Source organism: Musca domestica, unplaced genomic scaffold (genome assembly GCF_030504385.1).
Source record: "Musca domestica strain aabys unplaced genomic scaffold, Musca_domestica.polishedcontigs.V.1.1 9, whole genome shotgun sequence".
NCBI classification, from domain to species: Eukaryota; Metazoa; Arthropoda; class Insecta; order Diptera; family Muscidae; genus Musca; species Musca domestica.
Window position 1 is genome coordinate 8,847,341 of NW_026712435.1, and position 23,424 is coordinate 8,870,764.

The 23,424-nt window shown below is 34.6% G+C and overlaps 1 long non-coding RNA gene across 2 annotated transcripts in view; it reads right to left on the minus strand.

The window, feature by feature from the left end:
• Positions 1-23,424, minus strand: part of LOC109613609 (uncharacterized) — a 49,297-nt gene that overhangs the window by 20,396 nt on the left and 5,477 nt on the right. The window contains exon 3 of one of the 2 annotated variants that reach the window (XR_002195100.2): positions 13,335-13,478. The exons of the other annotated variant lie outside the window; for it this stretch is intronic. This is a non-coding gene — a long non-coding RNA (uncharacterized LOC109613609). Of the gene's footprint in view, positions 1-13,334; positions 13,479-23,424 lie in introns of those variants that run through there. 2 annotated transcript variants of the gene reach the window in all.

Genomic DNA, 23,424 nt, shown 5'->3' on the forward strand with positions numbered 1-23,424 from the left:
GAGAGACACTTGTCAAAATTTTTTCTGCCGATACAAACATTTTGAAAATATTGTCTCTTTTGTTTGCAGTTTTCTGTGGAAATTTCTACTCGTGGACAAAATGCGTACCTCGAATGAGAGAGAAATTTAGCTTTCTTTTACTTTCGTTTGAATGTACAAACGCCATTCAACATTGTAGTTTTCATTCATAAATGTCCGTCTTCCTAAAAATTTTTAAAATTTCATTAAATTTTTCTAGTTTTAATTTTTTAATGTCATAATTTATTTTTTCGATAAATGCTCTCATTTGTTAGGGATGGGACATATTTTTTCGTTGTTCTGAGAGTGATTTGATTTGAACAATGTACAAATATGAGTGTTCGCTCAGGAAATTTTGTGTGAAGAATTAAGTAGTTTTTTCATAGTTAAGGGTCAAACAACGAATAGAGAGCGAATCAAGTGTAGTGGAAACGCCACATAAAAATGGAACCGGTTGTTTTGAACTATCCATAAATTTTTAGTGACATTGCTATTCGGTTGAACATTCATATAATAGCTTGTTCACAGAACTTTTGTTCAGGGCAGATAAGCAATTTGTTTTTTTTTTTTTTTTTTTGAGTTCATTTCCTTTTTTCTTTTGGGAGTAAAAGCTCCTTTTATTTGTTGCCCTTCTGCCAAAAATTTGTTTATGTTTCAAAAATGAAAATTGGTTTATATTTCTAAAAATGATTGCGTACGTTGATTTTGAATTTTTTATACCCTACACCACAAGGTGGTCAGGGTATTATGTCTTTGTGCATTTGTTTGTAACAGGCAAAACGAAACGAGATAGACCCATAGTTCCTTTTGATGATCTGCATAGATCACTTTCTGAGTTGACTTATGCATGTCAGTCCGTCTGTCCGTCCGTCCGTCTGTCCATGTATTCTTGTGAACAAAATGCAGGTCGATTCCGACCTGAATATCGTTGTTTCGGAGTGCATATTACGGCTGTAGGTAACAAATACAACAAATCGGATGAACAATATATATGGGAGCTATAACTATATCTGAACCGATCTTCACCAAATTTGGCATACTATCTTCTAGACTAAATTCGGTCGCATGTGCCAAATTCCATCCCATTTGGACAAATATTAGACGTGTGGTGCACAATAAATGGTAAATCGGACGAAGTTATATATGGGAGCTATATCCAAATCTGAACCGATCTCGATAAAATTTAGCAAAGGTATTTCTGAGCTGCATTTGATATATTTCCCCAATATTGTTGTTACAGGACAAAAATAACAAATCGGATGAACAATATATATGGGAGCTATAGCTATATCTGAACCGATTTCGATAAAATTTGGCAAACTTATTTTCAGTCCTAATTTGGTTGTATGTGCAAAATTCTACTATTCGGGCTGATATTACACGTTTGGTGCACAATAAAAGGCAAATCGGACGAAGTTATATATGGGAGCTATATCTAATTTTTTACCGATTATCTCCAATTTCAATAGGGTTCATCCTTGGGCCAAACAAATGTTGTGTGCAAAATTTCATCTCAATCGGATAATAAATGCGACCTGCATTTTGTTCACAAGAATACATGGACAGACGGACGGACGGACGGACGGACAGACGGACTGACATGCATAAATCAACTCAGAAAGTGATTCTATGCAGATCATCAAAAGGAACTATGGGTATACCTCGTTTCCTTTTGCCTGTTACAAACAAATGCACAAAGATATAATACCCTGACCACCTTGTGGTGTAGGGTATAAAAAGTAAAAATAAACAAAGCCAACTGGTGCATATTTAAAAGTCTATTTGACACTATAAGACTCCATTACAGAGTTGCATTTTTCTAGTTTCTTTGAAGTTGAGCAACCTTTCTTATTGGGCCATGGATATACCTATCTCGCCGGTGAGCTGATTCGATTTATATATGTATGTCCGTCTGTCCACTTTTATTTGCAATCACGCTACACATAACAATTATGACCCGAACCTTACGAAATTTTACGTTGTGTCAGCTTGAGACAGAAGCCTCTAGGAATTGAAAGAGACCAAACAGTCCATGGACCAATCGACCCGGAATTTTGTATGGGATTAGAGTTTACAACAGTGAAGAAGCGCACAAGTTTGATTGGACAAAGGGTCATATTTGTATATAAATTTTGTGAATATACGATTGATATATTTGATTGTCTAATTTGACATTTCGTTTTGTTTGTGTTGGAATTGGTTGCCATAATTTGGCTATAGAAAAAAGCTCTTATTGTTTACTTACGTACGAAAACCAAAACATCTGTCTGCCATTTAGATTGCAAATGGTAGAAAAATAAGTTTGCTGTACAGGCTATAAGTTTCATTTTTATATTTTCCCTTTAACAACAATTTGGTATTCTGTTCAAAAATGTTTGCGTGTAATTATTCATTAATTGGAATTTATTTGTCATTTGTTAACTTTTTGTATTTTATATACATTATATTATTCTAATACCTTCCTCTCTTTAACAATAGTCGTCTTCGTCGCTTATCTTTTTAGTTCTTAGATATTCAAAAGCCGAATAGTTTTGAAAGTCCATTGATAATTTGATGACACTTTTGCACTACAACACTTGTTATTATAAATAATTTAAAGCGTTGATAAAACTATCGATTTTCAAGAACAAGTTGTCAACCTTTTAAATTACTGTACGGCCATTTGTTGTCAATGTTTGTTTTGGAAAATTTTAGTTTTGTCGCTTTTGGGACAATAAAATCGACAACCTTTTGATTTTGTTGGTACAAAAGCAAATTTTTCAAAATGTTATTATTAATAACTTACAACACTCAGTCAAGGTATATTTAACAAAAAAGTTTTTGGGTACCATTGTCTTCAGACTTGGATTAGTTCTAGAATAAATGTATTGTTATTAATTGCTGTAACATAGATTCAAATAATACATTTAACGGAGTCGATAAAAAAAAAAACATTAAGTTCGGCCGGTTCGAACTTTTAATACCACCACCATTGGGTAGAGAAAAAATATTTTTATATAGAAGTATCTTAATTCAAGAGTGTTCCACTTTCAACTACAAATACCAGCAAGACCGTTTGGATAATGCAGTTAAAATTAAAAACAAAAAACACAAAAAGTGAGTCCAAAGGGTACCCATTTGGGATTGTTATCTATTGCAAGCCTTCAATGCCAAATTTGTGACAATCAAAATACCATATCATATAATATGTCAGAGGGTACCATTAAGTGGCGGCTATTCCTTTGAAAATGTGGATGAAATTATAAAAGAAAGGTAAAAAACTTTATATATATATATAACTGTTATATAGACGGTAGAGATCAGATATATATGAAGATGATATATATCTACGAATCCCTTCTGGTACCTCGCCACATATATATATATATATATATATATATATATATATATATATATATATATATATATATAGGTACCAGAAAGAGTGGACCGATATATCCCATTTTCATAACAGATCTTGTGTTAGTTAAAATAATGGAATTTGTAAAATATAAAGAGAACCTAATGCTTATCTCGCGTTTTATGACGTTCATGGTTATTCAAAACCTTGACCGATTGTGGTGGAGGTACTACAAGGAATGGTCCGATCTCTACTATTTTTAAAACATATCCTGTGTTGATGGAAATATTCAGATGTGCCAAGTTTAAATTGAATCGGATGTTAATTTCGCGTTTTATGGGCTTAATGGATATTCAAAATTTCGACCTTTTGTGGTGTGGTTGGTCCAAAGAGACCTAGGTTCTAAGACCGTTATTTCGACTAGGTACCTTTTGACCGTATCAAATGATATATATCCTCTGTAGCCATATGGCTGAGGGTATAACAATAAGTTCTGTCGTTTTTTTTCCAAAATAGGCAGCCGTTTACCCATTATTGTGCTATGTGTCGATAAAAAACAACTATATTTAAGTTACGTTTACATTGGACCCCTTTACCGTCACAATTTATCTCTTTGTATAACCAAGCGACGATTTTAAACCGATTGGAAGAGGAAGCAAGGAGAAAAAGAAACCAACAAATTTTTGGCTTTTCTTCCTAATCTTTCAGCCTTCACGTGCTATGTGTTTATAAATAAGTAGGTTTTGTGTTTAATAACAAAATCTATTCGTCGTCGATGTCTTGTCTATAAATAGAAAAGTGATGGCATTTTTGTCTAACTCTCTGGTAAAAAGTGCCGTGGAGGGATTTAATGTAACCGTAACTTGAGTATAACCCAGAAATAGTACCCAAATACTATGAAGAGCAAACATAGTAATATCAGCGATGACCCCCTTGAAGTAAGTTCGGACTTTTAAATCTAGTGGATTTCAAGTGTCAGTTCCACTTCGCATTCGTTAAAAGAAATCCACAGTATTTAAGAGAGGATTTCATATGACGCAATGGAATTGACAATGGAAATCCACCAGATTTAGAAACTTGATGAACATTTTAATTGTATAAACATTTAACCTTATATATGAACATTTTTGATTATATAAATCGAAAACGGAAAAAAAGTTTTGTATTTTTTTCAAAAGAGCACATAATCTTTAAACAAAATGATACATTGATAATGGAAATCGATGATCAACTGTCGTTCTATTCTACCTCACTTTGAATTAAATTTATCACTTTGGATAGAACATTGATAATTCAGTATTTTCTGAATTATAGACAATTACTGAGAAACAAAATATGGTAAATTTCAAGCGTCATCGGAAACCATTGTTGAAGTACCATTGAATTTACGAAGTCGCATACCCCTGAAGACCCATGTTATTATTCCTATGTTTACTGCTGAAAGACGAACACAGAGGTTCAATCCAATTACTATAGAGCTTTTTAGCCCTGTGGAGCAAAATATTGGCATTGCAAGACGCCGATTTGATTGAAGTTCTCGTCCAACGGAGCATTAAAGATGTTCTAGCAGATTTCCGAGACATACAGAGCCATGATAAACAAATTCTGATCTTTAACAAAAATGGAAAAACTGATGAATCTTGTTGTAACCGCAGGGCTGATCGTGTGATACCCTACACTATATCACGCATACATGCCAATGTTATCAAATTACTTTTTGCTTGGAAAATCATCTATAATTTTCTTAGTTATTCCTATTTTATCTTCATAACATTATTGTGCCATCAAAAGAAGTTGGCACCCACACTCACATTGACATGCTCGGTGTATTTAATTAACCATTTGCACAAAAGAGAAATTAAACAACCACCGTCATTTAATGTTAACAATGTACGTTTCTAATTTTTTGAGCTGATAAAGAGAGTCATCTACATAATAACCTTGAATGAATATTTTTGTCTACATGAGTGCAGATTCAAAGTATATTAGCTTTCCTATATTTCAAGAAAAAGATTTTCAGATTTTTTTAAGTATTGCTATGTATACTCACATTAGGGTGGAACACAATTCTTACCAAATACTTTACATACAAATAAATCAATTCGTAATTTTCAGTATATATACGTAAACATTAGATCCACTCTAATGTTCCAAAACACTCATGCCTACAATGGCATTTCATGTAATTGGTACATCCCCCCAACCAAAGCGGCCTTTGTTATTCAAATGAGTGCCAAAGATGGTGACTTCAGTCATGATTTTCATTCCTTCCATCAGATAATGTGTGTATGTGGAAAAGCCTCAATTTGTTGACATGATTTGTGACATTTTACGCAATGGCTGTGAGAAGAATTTCAATTTTGAAATTAAGAAACAATGAAATGCAAATTCATGCGTCACAGCCTGTCATCTGCCGTTTAATTGAATACAAACATGTACATGGGTCCTGAAAACAATATCGGATTCCCCATGAAACCACATTATTGTCGTTTCATTGTTATTCGCCGCAAAGCATAACCATGAGAAGAATGGTGTGATTTCTAAACGGAAAAAATTCTTCAATGCGCAAATATCAAGAAAAGTATTTGCTTATGATAACCAAATAAATATTTGCCACAAAGTGGGCGCTTTCCGGCGAAATTTTTAGGTACATTACTGATTATAAAGAAGTGTAAGGAAACTACGTTATATTCATTAACTATTAGTTACTTCTCACAAACGATAACTTTAAAGGTTCGTGTTTAAGTTGGCCTTCAACTTTCCGAGTCCGGTCAATCACGGATGCTGATCGACACCACGGGCATTTTCTCGGCAACTTCCCTCAGCGGAGACCGTAGAGCGCAGAAGCCACTGGGCGGTGGTTGTTTTTGGTTAGCTCACTTTGATACATTTGGAAACAATTGCAAATGTAGTAGTAGAAACCGACAAAGATTCTCGGCGATCGCCGCAAACCTCTGTGATTGCATGAACCTCGGCGTTCACTTGTCTTTAGTCTTTGGAACAAAACCCATCACGTCCACTGTCGCCAACAATCCTATTTGAAAAAAATTTCAAAAGGAATTCAATAAATCAGCACACTTCCTGAGAAAAGAAACTAATCCTAATTGTTTTATTTCTTATTGTTTTCTTTTCCCCCCATTTCTCTACATAAACAGTTCGAAATTACGAGTTCTACGAGAAGGAAAATTAAGGTGATATAAACAATAATGTTCCTTCTCGAAGAACTCTTAATTTCGAACCTTTAAAATTATCGTTTGCGAGAACTAACTATGAGGTCACTTTGTGTTATTTATAACAGTTTATTTATTACTATATGCTTAAGTAATACGTCAATTACAATAAGGAACTCTATTCTATTATGTAATTTTATATTTCTTCAATGAGTATTCGTTAAATGTTTTATGTGTTTGTTCTTAATTCTGCAAACACATTTGACGGCATTTTATCTACATCTCCCCTAGTAGAACTCGCATTTGAGTAGTAGTTGCAAATATTAGCATAGACAAATTAGGTATAGACTAAAAAGTTGTCTTATCTGTTAGCTCTGAAAAAAAAACGCTTCAATAGATGTCGAGCATGCTGTGAGAGAGGGGTTCAGTAGACTCACTCAATTCTCTCACTATACAAAATATTGAATATTTTTATGATTCTTTATTATCAATTCTTTATTATCAATTAAAAGCGAAACGGTGACTTTGTTTATTTTTACATTATCCAAATATGTCGTGAAATATAAAAATATAGAACCAAAATAGCAGAAAAATGAATAAATTGTTTTCGAAGTCGAGTGACTTCACTAGCCCTGAGTGACTTGACTGGCCAAAGAACAATCATAGTGACATCTGACGGAAGGGGTACCTTTTAAAACTTTTTAGTCTATACCTTTATTTGTCTCTGATATTAGATTGAAATTCGCTTATACATTACTAAGCTGCTTGATCATCTGGAACTTGATCTACATTTCCCTTTGCGGTGCAGTAGGCGCAGCCAATGAGCAGCGATTGTAGAAATCTGTATCTTGTTAATTCATGTTTGCTGTCTTCTGCCGATGTATTTTATACACTGGCCCACTCGGTCGACAGGGCGAGAACCAAAAAAAAAAAAAATAATAATAAAAAAATTATAGCAAGCTTCTACGAGACGGTTGCACTAATCAGGGGTTACCGACCAGTGAATCGTCTATGTAGTGTATATTGAATATTAAAGTTGATGAATGTGCCAATAAATATATATGTACAAGAAGGTTGTGTTAGTTACTACGCTTATACTAAATAACCGCTGCACAGTGGTCGCTGCCATTGGCCAAAATTCAAAAAATGAAAATCAGATATTTATTGTAAAATGTGTACACATGAACTCTTAAGAGGTTAAGCTTTTTAGAAAACATAATAATCTTGCCTTCATTCTAACGGGAAATGTAGTTGGTTGCTTTTTTCAGTGGGATCAGTGAAAGAGTGGAGTAAAAATAGATCTGTATTACAAAATTAAATACATTTTAAAATGACAAATCCTGGCATTATTATTGAAAAGCAAGGTATTGACTTATTTTTAGTGCAGTAATTTGTGTGTTTGGTAGTTGTGTATAATATAGACGATGTGAGTGTTTTAAGTGGCCTTTAAGATTAATTTTGAAAATGAAATTGGATTTCAGTTGAAGTTTTAATTGTTTTCCCCCCTGAATCCTCCAATGTGATTTTTTTTACGCCATTAGTAATGGTCCTAAGATTCTAGAAGTGCTAATTTAACTTTCAGATTTTGTCAGATTTGTATGTTATGCCCAATATACTGAAGTGACTTCGCTCCAATTTTGTCAGTTCTATGGTGCTAGTTTTTTTGTTGTTTGGGATTGATAAGGATATAATTGAGGGGTGTTTAATAATTTTGCATGCATTATCCTGCATTTAAGGCCTCTGCACTGGAAACGGCTAAAGAGTTAACAAATAGAAACGGCTAAAGAGTTAAAAAAAGTAGATATCCAAGGCACTATCTTCCACCCGCAGCTAATAAAATTTTAATACATGCACCCGACATTATAAATTTGTCATTGTATCGATTGGAGAATTATAGGAGGTGGCCGTGGAGTCTAGAAACAAAGTTATAAACAAGTTTCGACTAAATCATACCCGAAAAAATTCTCGTGTTTCAACAAACACAGACCTTATTAACCGCCTTCTTCTGAGCTCCGACCCTTTTATAACGGGACAGCGAACGTTAACAATCAATAAAAAATCTATATTATTAAAATCTGCATTTGATTTACTTAAATAACACTGAAATTTATAAATATCCATTGGTAACTTTGATTTAATTTTATATAGAATTGTTTAGTTTGTTTACAAAAAAAATTGTCTATTTTGTTTACAAAAATAATCAAATTTGGAATTGATTTGTATAAAAAATACCTCTATTTTTGGAGGTACCTTTACAGGGGGACTCTACCTGAAGGCGGGCCGTTCTAAATAATTTTCAGTAAGACTATTTTTTAGCTCTTTAGAACGTAAAATGTAAAATAACAGAACAATCTAGTGTAGAAATGTGACAAAAATTGGGCAAATAACCCTTATTCGGGAGGTACGTTGTAAGGCGACCATGCCAAAACATGCATCGACCATATCCATTTTGTCACATTTTTTATTTTTATCCCATCAGGGTACCATAACCAAAGAATCATATTGATATCTGCACTGAAAGTATTTTTGGCCGCTGTTCCCATACGACCTCGACCACTGTGCGCTGGTCTGATTTTAAGGATTCGGACAATTGTCTCAGAAGGATAAACTCCAAAAAAAAAAAAAAAAAATCGCGAAAAATGTGATATTTTTCATTTTGACTTTTGAAATGTACAATTGTATAGTCTTACACAGCATAATTTTTCTTAGAATGTACTTTTGTTGTGTTTTTTTTTTTAACTCAAGCATGATGTGTAGTCTCTTTAGGGAATATAAAATAACAATTGACAAAGTTGTTATTTATAGATTTTATGCATTTATAGGGTGAGGTGAAAGAACTGCAACAAACTTCAGACTGCTATCAGAATTTTCCAGAAAAAAAGTTATTCGTGATAGAATTCAAACGTGACAGTGTGATTTCTTTACGTTTGGCTGGAAAACCACACGTGGCTATCGTTAGCGCACTCCAGCATTTAAATATGAATAAATAGCACAGCCCGACGTCAAGAAAGTGGACGTAGGAAAACAGCAACATCAGCAGAAATGGTTCAAAAAGTAAAGAAGCGACTTGATCGAAACAGCGTCGCAGTGGCCGAAAAATGGCAAATATTAAAAAATGAGCTCGGGGTAAAGACATTGAAATTCCAAAAAGTGCGTCAGAAAGAAAATAGACTCAAAATAGCTAAAGAGTTACTTCGCTTGGCCGAAAGTGGTGAACTGCCGAATTTGGTTTTCTCCGATGAAAAAAAAAACAACCAAAATTATCGGGTTTACTTGCCAGAACTCAAGCGCCGGCCATTGTGATGGTGGTCGCCGATGGTCGCTCTTCGCTCGCATTAATCGACCGTGGCATCAGAATTAATGCCGAATATTATCGCGAAAATATTCTGGATGGTGTATTAAAGCCTTGGGCACTCAAACATTTTGGCCGCAGACCTTGGACATTCCAACAGGAATGGTTACAAAATTAAGCTCGTCGATTCATTTCCTGCGCACAATGGCTACCAAAATCTTCGGATACCAATCCGTTGGATTATTGTGTCTGGAGTATTTTGAAAACCAAGCTTGGCACTAAAAATACCAAAGTGTCGATCACCTCAAGCAAGCGTTTCGCCGGGAATGGGCCAAAATACCGCGGAGCAACATTCGAACAGCGTGTGACGGTTTCATTGACTGTTTTCGTGCAATTCGTGCAAATATAAACTTATTCCATATATATATATATATATATATATATATATATATATATATATATGGCGTTTGACTTTGTCGCTCACTCTATATATTCATCAAACTTAAGATACCAAACTGTACCAAATATGGCTAAACCCATCAATTTGCCTTATATGAGAACTGTAGCACAACGCGGTCCCATAGAAATCATAAATTTTGGAAAAAATCTATTTCCTAGTTAGAACCAAAAACACCAGATTAGAAAGGCAAAAGTCGACAGCTGTTAAAATTATTCCAGTGATAGCTCAGTATATTGTTTACAAGCATACCAAAGCATTTTGGTGAGAATTTTCCAGAAAAAAAGTTATTCGTGATGGAATTCAAGCGTTATAGTGTGATATCTTTATAATTTGGCTGGAGAACCACAAGTGGCTATCGTTAGAGCACTCCAGCAATTAAATGTGAATAAATCTTCTGTGTCTCGTACCATCGCTCGTTACCATGATACTGCGTTATACCGTAGCGTAGCCCGACGTCAAGGAAGTGGTCGGAAGAAAACAGCAACATCAGCAGAAATAGCTCGAAAAGTAAAGAAACGACATGATCGAAATCCGCGTCGAAATATTCCATTCGGAAAATATCGAAAAATGAGCTCGGAGTAAAGCCATTGAAATTCCAAAAAGTGCAAGAACTTACACCGCAACCGAAAGAAAATAGACTCAAAAGAGCTAAAGAGTTTCTTCGCTTGGCCGAAAGTGCTGAACTACCGAATTTGGGTTTCTCCGATGAGAAAACATTCGTTGTCCAGCTGTTCGTAAACAAACAGAATGATCATGTTTACTTGCCAAAGAGGTCAGCTGAAAATGTGCACCTTCGGTTGGCCACCAGAACTCAAGCGCCGGCCATGGTGTTGGCTGTCATAACAGCTGGTCGCTCTCCACTCGTATTAATCGACCGAGGCATCAGGCATCATAAATGCCGAACATTATCGCGATAATATTCTGAAGGGTGTATTAAAACCTTGGACACCCAAACATTTTGGCCGCAGACCTTGGACTTTTTAACAGGACTCAGCACCATCGCACTGAGCAGGATGAGGTTCCTCGCTTCATTTCCAGTGCACAATGACTACCAAAATCTCCGAATACCAATCCATTGGACTATTGTTTGTGGTATATTTTGGAAAGCAAGGTGCCTTTCCTAGACGAAAGAACCGTTTTAGACCCTAGGTCTGTTTGGACGCTGCTTCAGGACAATTGGAGTCGATCTAGCGATGTCCGTCTTTCTGTCTTGTGCGCACGATAAATCTCGTACGGAGCATCCGATTTGGTCCACACTTGCTTTATTGGTCCACTCCTTCTGGCAAAAGATCGAAATTTTCAAAAAATATATTTTCTGCACAGATAGAGAAATGATAATCCTATTTTGCTCCATCTTTGAGAATCCTAATATTTGCTTTAGTTCTAGGTCAGGTGCGGAAATGGACAATGGACAATTTCACACACACCAATATTTTTATAAACTCAAGAAGTGCTAAGATGGAATATACCGGTCCACTCCTTCTGGTACCTCCCCACAAAAGGTCGAATATCCAGCTCATCTCAAGCTCAACTCATCAAATCTCATAAAACGCGAAATTAACATCCGATTCCATTTGGACTTGGTAATCTGAATATTTCCATCAACCCAGGATCTATTATAAAAACGGTAGAGATCGGACCATTCCCGGGTACATCCTCTACAAAGAGTCATATCCATGAAGGTTATAAAACGGGAAATAAGCATCAGGTTCTTTTTATATTTCACACATCCCATCCCAAAGGGTTACAATTTACAATACTTTTATCTGTCATAACTTGCGAAACAAGTTAGCGATTCTTTATAACTTGCTATATCTAAATATTTCTAAATCTAAGATGAATATGAAATTTATGATTTCAGATAAATTGGATATCAATATTCGATATTCTTGTAATTTTGCCCATGCCAATATTTTTATGTGAATTAAATGAAGAATTGAAAATAGATTAGTGAATATTTTTTTCGTATTTATTTATGTCCGATACGAAATAGACAATATTGGTCAATTCCTTCAAAATCCACTCCATTGAGGGTCAACAGTTTAAATAATCATAACAGAAGTCAAAATATATTTAAATAATGGAACAATGGCTGAGGGTATTAGCCTGTCGGCAGAACCGATTGATACTTTTTGACTTTTTCTGGTATCATTTTCACAAAATGTTAAAATTTTGAATGTTCATGACTCTAGTAAAATGTAAAATGGGTAGGCGATATTATTCAAACTGCTCACATCCCAATATTTTTCTATTGGACACAAGGGAAAGATAGGATATACCAACCCACTGGTACTGTCTCTCTCACAATGTTCAAATTTGTATCCCTTCTCCCTATAAATGTCAACTTATTCACAAATTCTATTAAAATATCGTGTATCTATATCGAAATGCATTTCAAGCACCACTATATATAGCGATCGGAGTCTACTCCAATTTTCGATCATAGCAATACTTTTATCAAACTTGAATCAATATCGGCCTGTAACTTTCGTAACTTTGAAATAATCATTTGTCAATATTGATGCTAAAATATAATACGTAAAATGCGATGGTGATTTGTGGGAGCCATAGATTTACTTTCTGATTCATATTTCCCCTTTAAACAATTTACATTTAAATCCTTTAAATTGTTTGCTAATAGTATAATTGACTTAATTCGGATTTGTGTTTACTTAAGATATTTACTCCTACGATAAGCATTCTTTCACACCAACAATAAATTGATTAATATTACTAACTTCATCATTCTGCTATTTGTTCTTTGAATCTACTATATCGATTACGGCAATTAAAATTCGTGGAAAGAAATATTTATCAGTCCGAAGAGCTTGATTGAGTTTACTTTGTAAGCTTGTGTGCTATTTGCAATAGCTTAAGAATTTTACATTTCAGAGGAATAATTCAAAGAAGAAGAACGAATGTAAGCGTTGTTGCGACCTTAATGGGACAAATATGTTAATTTTATTATTTCACATATTTACAGAATTTCTTAGACAACAACATTTAAAAATACATAGTATTGGAGAAATAGTTATTACTAGCTCAAATACTTAAGATTAAGTTTGACTTGTTGAAAACTTAAAAATACTTATATTATACAGAGTTACACATCTAGAAGAGAAGTACCATTAGGTCGACAAAAAAGCCGATGCACCACTGTTTGGTACGAATTTTGGTCCAGAGGAATAATTGGGCCATCTGCAAAATAAACAAGTAAAAAAGCAGCTAAGTTCAGCCGGATCTAAATAGAGAGGTTTCTGTGCTTCAAACTTCAAATACGAAATTTCTCAGAAGGAGCCGCTTGTTAGGAAATTCCGACAATTTCATTGAAAAAATTAGCTAGAATCATCAAAACACCGAATATCGGGAGGTACCGTCATATGGGGGATATACAATATCGTAGGCTTATGTAGATAATTCTTTTACAAGCGGTAAAGTACCTACGACTCCTTGTGTACAATTTCAGACAATTCCATTGAAAAATGTGCCTAAAATCATCAAAATACCGAATATTAGGGGTACCGTTATATGGGGGCCATACTATATCGTGGACCGATATAGCCTAACTTCGAATTTGACCTGCCTGCACACAAAAAACTTATCTGTGTAAAATTTTAGCTTCCTATATTAATTCGTTTTGACTCCAGCGTGATTACAACAGACAGGGGTAAATCATCTTAGAATTTTTCGCTGATCAAGGTGTTAGGTCTAAAATTATTATTTCGATGAGTTACAAACGGAATGGCGACCTTTATATACCCTTCATACTGTGTATGGTGGAGGGTATAAAAAAATGGTAAAGTTTTCCATTGCATACCATAAATAGATTTGTCGCAAGGAAATATATTTGCTCCATAAATTTCTCAAAATTTGATGAAATCGCCAAGAAACATGGCACCGTGGCTAACAGGAAGTTGGGAAAACCGAAAAAATAGGCCTGACCTTATTTTTTTCCTTTTGGTAATGTAAAATATTGGTTGATTAAAACTGTGACAGAATCGGAAATCAAATCACATCTTATTTCACATTTAAACACAATTAATATTTATGTTTGTTCATCAAGATATATTCGTTTGTTACTCAATTTCCAACTGAGAAGTTCGACCGTATTTCCAAGAGTGTCGTCGTTAACTTCTTCTCTGACCTGGTGAAACCAATTGTTTGACCACTATTTATACACACTGTCCAACTTTGCGTTAAGAAGTCGTTTCAACTTTTTGCAGTCTAATTATGTACACAACAAATGTCAATCGCACTCAGTTCTGCTAATTTATGTTCCGTGAATGTGCAATGTTGAGTTTCAAGGCTGTTTGTCTAATGATAAAAATATGATGATTGATTTACAGTCCTTGAAATACTCACGCAAGTGTTTTGTTCGTGTTGCGTGTGTGATATATTTATGTTTCTTTAATAGGAATATGGAGCGTATACGTTTTTTGTTTTTGGGATCAAAATAAATAACCAACGCTAAAAAGCCGGAAAGTTGTTAAATCAAAAAGCCATAGCTGCCATTACATTCTTTTTTTTAGAAATAAATGCTTAAATGGCATGAAAAGCCTGTATTATCGCTGGATTACTGACGGCCACAAACATTTCGTTATCCAATCACCACAAAACGGTCAGCATTGGAAATTTCGGGTACGCACATACATACACTCGATATGTCTTAGCATTTTATTTGTTGCTAATGACAGGCAGCTTTTCGCCAATGTAGAATCCTATTGGAGAGAACATTCTTTTTTACAATCAATTTGTTTTGTATTAAGATATCATATGGATGAAAAACCAATATCCTAATCAAAATGAGTTTCCCCCCTCTTTGAAGTGGGGTCAACCCCATTTTTCACAGACACCATAAAAATAAACCTCCAATATCCATTCAATAAAATAAAAAATAAATTAAATTTGCTGCTGTCGAAAAGTTTTTAGAACAACCACAGGCGTAATCACATACGTACATACGAAATATTCGTAGATACAAAAAAAAACCTGACAAGTTTAATTGGGCAAAAATATCGTTCCGCAAGGAGCAGATAACAAAAAATTGGTTTCTAATACAGACAATAGAGGAAGTGCCAGAAACCAAATCTGTAGAGTTTTAAATTGTTTGAAATGTTGGCGTGTCCTTTATTTTCTTTTGAAAGTCAAAAATTTAATGAATATCCAGTGATTTAGCGAGTGTGTGTGTGTTTATTTAGAACCACGCATTTAGGATTTATACCGGATGTGTGATGTGCCCTCAATGACATGGCAAGGATGAAGAACATGAATGTTAAGACTGAAAAATCTTGAAAGTAAATGTGTCATTAAATGTAACGAAGAATAAAAATTTATTCAATTTTGTCGATTTTGAAAAAGGTGTAATGTTGTTTATAGACTGCACTATTAAAATAATTAAGTAAGTCCAATGTTGCAATAATTACATGTAAGGGCGTAGAAAATTACCCACGCAAAAATCATATCAACAAACAATAGGTTAAAACAGTTGGGAATCAGTAGTTTCAGATCTTCAAGTAGAAAATTGAATTATGAATTATTTCGCTATAATCATTGAAATACCGAATATCGGGAGGAACTGTTATATGGGGGCTATACGTAGACCGATATGGCTCATTTCCGAACTTAACCTGCCTACCGTCAAAGTACACACGTTTGTAAAATTCTAGCTTTCTACTTCGATTCGTTCGAAAGATAGCGTGATTACAGCAGACAGACGGACGGACATCGTCATAGACTGTAGTAACGCTTCTGAACTTTATATACGAAAATCATGAAAATATCGAAAATCTGGGGATACCGTTATATGCAAAACGTGGACCTATATAGACTCAGAAAGGGGTAAAGTACTCAGAAAGAACCCCTTGTGCAGTTTTTTAGACAATTCCATGGACAATTATTGCAAAAATCATCAAAATACCGAATATCGGGGGGTAGCGTTATATCGGGAGGTACCCTATAATTCTCTTCCAGGTTATAAAAGATAAAGTTATAACAAGGAACTCCATTGAAAAATATGGTTAAAATCATCAAAATAGCGATTATCGGAAGGTGCCGTTATATGGGGGATATACGATATCGTGGACCTATATAGACAATTCTCTTTTAGGGGTAAAGTACTCACAAAGAACTACTTGTGTAGAATTTCAAACGATTTGGAATGACGAACCTAATATACCCTCCATGCTATGTATGGTGGAGGGTAAAAAAAGAAGTAATTTACCTCATAGGAATAAAAAATATTACATAACGGCCAAAATTTTAACTATGGGCCTACCACCATAAATAATAATTATAAATTTTGTGAAATAATAGTCCGATTGTCTTCATATTTCGCACATGACAATATTTCTATCTCCCACAAATTGAGACTCGCGGCAAAAAAGGGAAAAAGGGATATATTTAAATATAGCGGAGTATAAGATAGTCATGATTATTTTAGATGAGTGGGACACAGAGAAACAGTAGATACGTATGACTATATCCACCCCTGAACCGATTTCAATATAATTTGGCAAATAAATTTTAAGACCAAATTCCATCACACATTACAAATTTCATTGGAATTGGGGATAAATAATATGTCTGATGCATCAAATACATGCAATCGGCCTAAAATCTAAATATATCCAAATCTGGACCGATTTTAATATATTTTAGCAAATCCATGTTCGTTTTAAATTCTATTGCACATTCCAAATTTCATTGATGCATTAAATACATTAAATCGGCCGAAAATATATGTGGGAGCTATATCCAAATCTGAACCGATTTCAATATAATTTGGCAAATGTATGTTCTTTCTGAATTCCTTTATACATTCCAAATTTGGAAACTGTATCTGTAATAGATCAATAGATACGTGCAGTGGTAAGGGTATTATGTCTTTGTGCATTTATTTGTAACATGGAGAAGATAGTGAGATAGACCCATAGTTACTTTTGAGGATTTTAATAGATTCACTTTTTGGTCGATTTATTCATGTCAGTCCGTCCGAACAAAATGCAGGTCGCATTTATTATCCGATTGAGATGAAATTTTCCAAACAATATTTGTTTGGCCCAAGGACGAACCCTATTGAAATTGGTGATAATCGGATCATTTAGATATAGCTCCCATATATCTTTGACCGATTTCTGGTTAATTGTGCACCAATGCATGACCAGGATAAATCCAAATGATCCGAATTCAGCCTGGAAGCAAGTAAATAAAATTCGGAGAAAATTTGTGCAGATATAGCTATAGATCCCATATATATGTTTAATCCGATTTGGGGTTTTAAGTCCCTCACATGCGTAACATGCACTCCACAAGAATGATATTTGATACCGGACTTCAGTTACTGCTCGGAATACCTCTGTCAATTTTTATCGATTTCGGTTCAGATTTGGGTAAAGCTTCCATATATATTTTCAACCAACTTCGGGTTAATGGTGCACCAAATGACCAATACCTGTCAATGTCGTTTCCATTGTGTGGAACTTGGCTCCGATATATATTTTTATTCCCTACAACACTATTTGTTCGGGGTATAATAAGTTTGGTTGTTTGAAATGTTGGTTTGGAAAGTATATTGCCGAGCTGAGTCGATCTAGCTATGTATATCCGTTGTACATGTTAATTTGTAATCACTCTACAGGTCGCAATTATGGCCCGATTTTCAGGAAATTTAGAATGGAGGTGGGAGGTGGGGCTAAGGCCAGAATAAAAGCTTATTGCTTTTGGAGATGATCGCATAATATTTTGCAGTTGCTCTACAGGTCGCAATTATAGACCAATCGAAGCGGAAGTTAGAATGGCGCTAGAGCTTAGGGCTGGACCCTATTGCCCGATGACCATTTGGATGCTGATCAGGTAATATTTAGTGGCTGAAATAGACCATAACATTTGTCTTAAATGAAAGTCAAATTTTCCATTAAACCGCAAAATTGTTTAATCCCGGCGAAATCACAAACAGACGAACAGGTAAATATATCGGATATATATAGCGAAATATATACAATGTGTATATACAAAGGAAGATGATTTAAGCTAAAATGATATATATCTCAAGAATAGCTGGACTGATTTTGACAAATTTTGTCAATTCAGAAGCCCTCTTGGCATAAAAGTATAAAATCTTAAGACATCTTATAAAAAGCTGCCAATATCGATGTTAATATAGATTATGTAGTAATTTGTGACATTTTTAATTTTTCCATATTTTTTATCGCATGCGATTTTTTCAATTTGACTTATAATATTTAAGTGTATATTTTGTAATATTTGTTCACCTTCCAACACAGGTTGGTGTTACTTTATAGATTGCAATTATCGTCCGATCTTCACGAAAGTGTTCCAAGGGCTAGGCCTTTTGTTTAGGGGTAGAAATGGACCAACATCTAAAAATGTTCCTGATTTTGCAGCCGTTATAAATGCCACAAATAGAAACCAAAGGACACGAAATCTCGCATGAAGTTAGAGTTTAAGACAGCGGGTAGAATGGACCCCTACTTTTGTGTGAGAAAATACCAGCATTAGTTACAGTCGATATCTGAAATACACAAAAGGCGAACTTCTGACTTGTGCTGATTTCGTTAGCTAATAGAGCCAAATTTCATAGACAAGCAAATCATATAGATGAGTCTAAATTTGGAGGGGCCTCTTGCTTGTGGAGCTGATCGCAAAATATTTAGGGGTTAAAATCAACCAAAAAACAGAAAAAATTCCTGATAACACAATTGAAGCCAATCGACACGGCTGAGAAGAGAGTTAAGGACAGGGAAGAATTCCAGCATTATATTTAGCTGTAAAATGGACCACAACAACTAACAGCACGACGGAGTGCGTAAATATTGGCGAAATGTCCCTGCTCAAAATGCCAAAAGCGAAATCTTCCAAAATGGATTTGGACATAAGGGGGCTTGTAGCATATTGTACTGTTGTAGAATTATTATAGTTCGGAATAGAAGATACCTCCCATATATTAGTCCCCTCTGAAACCAAATTATAACTGCTCTAAAGCCATATGTTGATAGGTGGTTGATAGGTGTTTTTACGGGAGCTCTACTAAATATGGTGTAGGGTGTAGGGTATTATATAGTTGGTCCCGCCCGGCTTATGACTTTTCCTTTCTGGTTTGGAGTTACCTCCGATTCTGATGCTATATCCCCAGTTCCAAGTGGAGTTTCAAACATTTATGTAGCCTGTGTTACTCTCAGGTAATGTTGTAGTATACTTGGAAATGTTCAGGAGAATCTGTTCAGTGGTTTTCGAGTCCACAAATTACAAACAAACAATCAAATGTACAAACATTTTACTCATTTATAGATATAGGAGAATATTGTTGGTTTCAGTAAGGAATTTCCTTAGCTGCATTATATTCTGCCTTTTTCATAGTATTGGAAAAATTTAAATAATTCATTATTTTTAAATTTGTTTGTGTATATCCTGCTCAATGCAGATTAAGTGATATTGGAATGACATGACTTATTTTGCATTCAAAACGCTATAAAATTTAATACATCAATAATGTCGATAAAAAAATAATATACAGATGTACATTCATACTCACATAAGGCTTCGATTGCGAATGTTCGCTTATACACGCCAACATTACTTATCTAAATTGAAAACGTTTCGTTTGGACAGATACTCACTTAGAGCCCATATAAATACTTAGCATTGAAGTCATAATTTATGTCTCCCCTCAAGAAGGATGTCCTTAAAAGCCTTAAAAGTGGCATCGTCAAATAAATAATGTCTTCAGCGTTAATGTTTTTGTGCCATTCATTATACCCACTTATATTTTTATGTTAAGACTGAATTGAGCAATCTGTTTTTTTCTTCTTCTTAGTATAGGGATTATTGATGGAGAATTGTAGCATTATCACCAGCCTATTGTCAGTGCTATCAATTTATATGGATCAGATGGATAATAGTGTTTAGAACACTGGTTGAAAATAATAAGTTATCTAAACTAAACATATTATGGAAAACTCTGAAACATTAAGTTGTTGAAAAGTTTTCGGTATTAATTAAGTGAATGAAACGTATGTAAACTATTAGTATTGAGTATTTTTAATTTAATATGCGCAGAATAATAGCTATAATTTTGGTTTTGTATAAATCGTGTTCATTATACCCTACACCACATAGTGGTAAGGGTATTATGTCTTTGTGCATTTGTTTGTAACATGGAGAAGGAAACGAGATAGACCCATAGTTACTTTTGAGAACCTTCATAGAATCACTTTCTGAGTCGATTTATGCATGTCAGTCCGTCTGTCCGTCCGTCCGTCCGTCTGTCCATGTATTCTTGTGAACAAAATGCAGGTCGCATTTATTATCCGATTGAGATGAAATTTTCCAAACTATATTTTTTTGGCCCAAGGACGAACCCTATTGAAATTGGTGAGAATCGGATCAAATTTAGATATAGCTCCCATATATATCTTCATCCGATTTCGGGTTAAATGTGCACCAAATGTCCACTATCAGTCCAAATTACCTGAATTTTGGCACACCCAACCGAGTTCGGCCTAGAAGCAAGTATATCAAATTTGGAGAAAATCGGTTCAGATATAGCTATAGCTCCCATATATATCTTTCATCCGATTTGATCTTTAAGTCCCTCACATTCCTACTATGCACTCCACAACCGTGATATATGGTACCAGGTATTAGATGGAACACAGAAATAGCTGTTTTAAATTTTATCGAAATCGGTTCAGATTTGGATATAGCTCCCATATATATCTTCATCCGATTTCGGGTTAAATGTGCACCAAATGTCCACTATCAGTCCAAATTACCTGAATTTTGGCACACCCAACCGAGTTCGGCCTAGAAGCAAGTATATCAAATTTGGAGAAAATCGGTTCAGATATAGCTATAGCTCCCATATATATCTTTCATCCGATTTGATCTTTAAGTCCCTCACATTCCTACTATGCACTCCACAACCGTGATATTTGGTACCAGGTATTAGATGGAGCACAGAAATAGCTCTTTTAAATTTTATCGAAATCGGTTCAGATTTGGATATAGCTCCCATATATATCTTCATCCGATTTCGGGTTAAATGTGCACCAAATGTCCACTATCAGTCCAAATTACCTGAATTTTGGCACACCCAACCGAGTTCGGCCTAGAAGCAAGTATATCAAATTTGGAGAAAATCGGTTCAGATATAGCTATAGCTCCCATATATATCTTTCATCCGATTTGATCTTTAAGCCTCTCACATTCGTAATATGCACTTCACAAGAATGATATTTGGTACCAGATATAAGATACAGCCCAGAAATAGCTGTTTGTAATTTTATCGAAATCGGTTCAGATTTGGATATAGCTCCCATATATATCTTCATCCGATTTCGGGTTAATTGTGAACCAAATGGCTGATATAAATCCAAATGGACTGAATTTTAGTACATCGGACCAAATTCAGCCTAGAAGCAAGTATATCAAATTTAGTGAAAATCGGTTCAGATATAGATATAGCAACCATATATATGTTTCATCCGATTTAGTGTTTTAGTCCCATACATTCGTAATATTCACTCCACAACCGTGATATTTGGTACCAAGTATTAGATGGAGCACAGGAATAGCTGTTTTAAATTTTATCGAAATCGGTTCAGATTTGGATATAGCTCCCATATATATCTTCATCCGATTTCGGGTGATTGACCACCAAATGGCCGTAATAGCATCAATTTTTGCAAATCCGACCGAAACCAGCCTATAAGCAAGTACACAAATTTTAGTAAAAATCGGTTCAGATATAGCTCTAGCTCCCATATATATGTTTCATCCGATTTGCTCTTTAAGTTCCTTACATTCGTAATATACTCTTCACAGGAATGATATTTGGTACCAGATATCAGATAAAGCCCAAAAATAGTCGATTTTAATTTTATCAAAATCTGTTCAGATTTGGATATAGCACCCATATGTATCTTCATCCGATTTCGTGTTAATTGTGCAACAAATGGCCAATATCAGCCCAAATCACCTGAATTTTCGTACATAAGACCGAATTCAGTCTAGAAGCTAATACGTCAAATTTGGAGAAACCCGGTTCAAAGATAGCTATAGTTCGTAAAATGCACGATAGATTTTGATTTTGTACCAAATATCTTATAGAGCTCTAAAATGCCCTGTATAAACCTTTTTACGAGAGCTCTACTAAATATGCATAGTGGTGTAGGGTATCATATAGTCGGCCCCGCCCGACTTTTGAGCTTTCCTTACTGGTTTTAATTAGAAATTAGGATACAAACACATGTATGTAAAATAATAACTGAGGAGTGGAACAAAAAATGTTCGTTATAAACATTTTTGACTGCATAAATACTTATTTTTACTACTTACTTTTAGCCATGGTACAATGAAAAAATTGCAAGTATAGAGGTCTACCTGTTTGGCTTGTAATGTCAGAATTAGTATCAAAACAATAAAAAAATTAAACAACTTGTTGCATTTATTTTGAATAAATAATTGAAAACCGCGAAAACTGAATGAAAGGTCAACACTTATTTTCAAAACCAAGTTCTATATATCTCTAAAGGATTATTTCGCTACAAAAACTCTAGATTTTGTCGATGCATACGTTGAAATAAACATTTTGAAAACATCCGAATTTGAATGTTCTCTGAAAAATTTTTTTGTTGTTGAAAAGAAAACACATACATAAACAAATAAAAATGACATATTAAGACAAGAAAATAAAAAAAAGTGAAATCATATGGTATCATAGCCCTACCTTGATATCATTGTACCATGCTTTTAGCTATCATTTATTTCAAAAAATATAAACAGCTAAGAAGTACGCCGATAGCAACTTATGCTCAAATAATACAGTAAAGATTATTTGTGCTTACAAGACTCGGGCAAAACCCGGAGGTGGAGAATGAGGAGATTTGGGAAGCTTAAACTCGATCTGATTTATATACATACTCACAGACCATTAGGAAAGCTAATATTGATCATTACATTTCTTCTACTCTTCACCCTGGAAGTTTTTCCAAAAAAATTATTCACACCTCTCTCTCTCCCTGGGTACTATCACAGCTCGCGTACCTGTTACAGATTTTCAGTATGCATCGCTTAACTGTAATTTGGCACAATAGTTTGTATAGTGTCTAGGATGGTTGGTATTGAA